The following is a 3,970-nucleotide window of genomic DNA, read 5'->3' on the forward strand; positions in this document are numbered from 1 at the left end:
TCCAAGCCTCTCCCTTCACCCCCACTCTCTCCCTTCACCCCCACCCTCTCCCTCCATCCACTCGCCCCCTCCCACCTTGCGTCTCCCAGACTTCCACCTTCCCACTGCCCTATCTCCCACTCCCACTCCCTCGGCTGGCCCTGGCCTAGGGAAGGAGTGTGGACTGTGTGGACTGTGTGGACTGCTGGAAAGACGCAACCAGAACACAGAAGAGCCAGACCAAAAGGACTTGTGCAGAGCACAGGGTTTCTTTATTGGCTCCACAGCATGTCCGCTCTTAGCCACCCTCTTGGTCACTGGAATACTGGGATTCCTTGAGGCTTCAGGTGGGCTGTGCCTCTTGGAGGGGCCCATGCTTCCCACAGGTCCAGCTCTAGTGTTTGTCCCCAAAGTTGCTGGTAGTCATCCCGTCACTAGGCTCTCCACCCCCGCCTCCCAACCTAAATCTTCCCTACTCTGAGACCTCCGTGGCTCAGCATCCGAGGCAAGGACACCTGAAAGGGGCTCAGGGAAGAAGGTGCCCCTTTCCTTCTTCTCCCTCTAAGCCCGAGGGCCTGGGGAGCCCGGCAGCATGTCCAGGAGGGCCTGGTAATCCTCCTCACTGAGGGGTGCTTCCAGGATTGCCTCAACTCCTTGTTCCCGTGCAGCGGCCCCTGCTGAAGACCAGGGCGTGTCCTGGATGAACGTGGCAGCCATGATTTCCTCTAGGAGGCTGGGTGACTTGGGGAGTGATGGATGGTACCCTGGGATGACAGGAGAGGACCCCAGGGAAGGACCCAGCGAGCCCGGGATGCATGTGACGGCCAGGAGCTCATCTTGGAGGCTGGGTGAGCCTGGGAGGGCGAGGTGTGCTCCTGCATCTGCAGAGGGCCCCAGGGAAGGCCCCATCGTGTCCAGGATGCCGGTGGCTTCCAAGAGCTCATCTAGGAAGCTGGCTGCACTTGGGAGGGCAGGGTGCACTCCTGCATCTGCAGCGGTTCCCGGGGAAGGTGCCTGCGAGTCCGCAATGCCCGTGGCCTCCAAGAGCTCGTCTAGAAAGCTGGGTGCGCCTGGGAGGGCAGGGTGCACTCCTGCATCTGCAGAAGCACCCGGGGAAGGCACCTGCGAGTCCACAATGCCCGTGGCCTCCAAGAGCTCGTCTAGAAAGCTGGGTGCTCCTGGGAGGGCAGGGTGCACTCCTGCATGTGCAGCAGCTCCCGGGGAAGGCGCCTGCCATTCCGTGATGCCTGTGGCCTCCATGAGCTCGTCTAGGAAGCTGGGTGCGTCTGGCAGGGCAGGGTGCGCTCCTGCATCTGCAGTGGCCCCCAGGGAAGGGGCATGCGTGTCCGGGATGCCCGTGGCCTCCACGAACTCTTCTAGGAGGCTGGGTGCCCCTGGGAGGGCAGGGTGCTCTCCTGCATCTGCAGAAGCCCCGGGGGAAGGCGCCTGCCATTCCGTGATGCCCGGGGCCTCCATGACCTCATCTAGGAAGCTGGGTGCGTCTGGCAGGGCAGGGTCCACTCCTGCATCTGCAGCGGCCCCCAGGGTAGGTGCCTGCGTGTCCGGGATGCACGTGGCCTCCACGAACTCTTCTAGGAAGCTGGGTGTTCCTGGGAGGGCAGGGTGCACTCCTGCATCTGCAGCGGCCCCCGCGGAAGGCACCTGCGTTTCCAGGATGCTGGTGGCCGCCAAGACCTCATCTAGGAGGTTTGTTGAGCTTGGAAGGCTGGGCGGATGGGGCTGTGGCTCTAGCGGTGGGGCCGTGCCTTCACCAACGGGTGACTCCGGCTCCCGCCTGATGTGTGTCTCAGGCTGTAGGGGCGGCAGGATGGCCCCTGGCTCAGGCTGCCAAGGGGCCGTGTCAGCAGGGGAGCACGCGGCCCAGGGCACTGCAACCTGGGGAGGAGGTGGTGGCTTCTCACTTGGCTGGAGAGCCACCGGGCTGGGCTGGATCACGAAGAACATCAACGCCTGGCCCACACAGACCCCAGAGGCAGTCGAGGGCACCCAGAAGGTGGGGGCGCCCAAAGGAGCGGCTGCCGCCAAGGGTGGCATGCTCTCCTGTGTCTGAGAGGGGCCAAGGGGAAGAGAGGTGCTGTGGACAGCGGGTGGGGCCCTTCGGTCCTCTGGAGCAGGAGCGGTCGTGGCCGATGCGCCACCTGGTCCTCGGGCCCGGCCATTGCCAGGCCCCCTTGCGCTCTGCTGGGGGTGCCGAGCTCTTCGGTTTTGAAACCATATCTAGGGGAGCAAAAGGCAGACAGGCACATCAGAAGTCGTGACCGTCCAGATCAACGTGCTGGCGCCTCTGTGGCACCCATTCAACACCCCGCCTGGCCGCCCGTCCTCTGATCTGGCAGGCCCAGGGTGAGTTCTACAGGGCCATTTTCTGCAAACGAATCCCTGGGCCCTGAGAGATGAGGGGCGCCTGCAGGGCCACAAGCGGCACAAAACCCACCACTCAGCCCACCAACTTTCGGCCCCCTCCCCCCTAGCCCAAGCCCCGGCCCAAGCCGACGTGTATCCAGCTCCAAACGCTTGGCAGGGCTGAACGCGCCCGTCTCCTGGGCCACGGCCTGGGCCCATGCGCTGGGTGCAGAACGTACCTGGATTCGAGCTTCTGGGATTCCCGTCTGACGAGCCAGTTCTTCCCTGGCGGCAATCCCCGGAAAGCGATCCCTCGTGAAGGCTTGCACAAGGATCCTTGTTTGAGAAGGAGAGATGACTGTCCTCTTTCGCCTGGCCTCTCTGGCCGAGTCTTCTACCAAGGAAAGAACACACCGAGAGGAGAGGAGTTTAAGGCCCATGGGACCTTGACAGCACAGATAGCCTAGACGGTGTGCAGGGGGTGGACAGCCCCACACACATGAATCACTCCAGGTGGCACTGCAGCCGGGGCGGGGTTCTACGGAATACACCCACAGATGGATCGCGTGCCTGGATGCATGGTGGAGGTGTGCATGCACACACGCGCACACGCACACTCGGCACACATGCATGCCCCTGTGTGTCTCCTTGTTCCTCCGGTCTTGCCGAGGACTGCCCTGAAGCATGCTCCTCGGCCAAGGTTGCCTGGGCGGCCGGAGGCTAAAGTTCGCGACGGGGACTGGGGAGAGGGTGCAAAGGGGGAAGAGTGCTGCCCGTCCCCGCCGCCTGGGGACATGGTGGCCCTATCTGGGTCACCGATGGGGGACGCAACCAGATGGCCCTGTTTCCTCCCTTCTTGGTGTTTCTGAGCCTCTGGTGGTCATCCACCAGCAGAGAGAATTCTCTGTCAAGATGGGGAGGTTTCGGGACCCTCTCTGGGGGGCTTGCCTTTGCAGAACGCTGGGTAACTTACCTTGAGTGGAAGACTGAGGTCGAGGAGGTGTCGACGGTGGCCTGGCCGTGGACCCTGGCGCCCCTTCCCCGTCTTGGCGCATATTTGCAGACGGTGGGCGGCTCTGCTTTAACCATCTTCTTCGTTGGTTCTGAAACCAGACCTAGGGGCAAACAGAGAGAATTCGTCCTCAAGAGAAAGGCCTCCGGATGCTTTCTGCTGACGCGGATCGGCACGGGGAGCCTGAGAGGGAGAACGGGTGGAGAGAGGGGGCCCTACCTGAACTCTGCTTTCGCCAATGTCAAGCTCTCGGGCCAGTCGTCCCCTGGTCGCTATCCCAGGGTAGGGGTTCTGTTGAAAGAGCGCTTGCAGGGTGTCCTTCTGGCTCAGCTTCAGAACAAGCCTCCTCCTTCGAGATCCTCTGGCGATGGGGCCTGTGGAAGAGACGAAAGGGAAACGTCTCAGAGGACGTGGGGGTGGGAGAGGACTCGACGGAAGTGCCCAAGCATGCTCCCCGCCCAGGGCCGTTGCCCCTGTGCCTCAGCAAAGCCAGGAGCCTGGGGATGCCTCTGCATTTGGAGGTCACTTGGCTACACCCCGAGAGCCAGGCTGAGAGTCAAGGGCAGTGGGGAAATCCCCCACGCCCCACCCACGCCGGAATCCAAGGAACACGAG

The sequence above is a fragment of the Dama dama genome, chromosome 24 (assembly GCF_033118175.1).
Source record: "Dama dama isolate Ldn47 chromosome 24, ASM3311817v1, whole genome shotgun sequence".
Taxonomy (NCBI): Eukaryota; Metazoa; Chordata; class Mammalia; order Artiodactyla; family Cervidae; genus Dama; species Dama dama.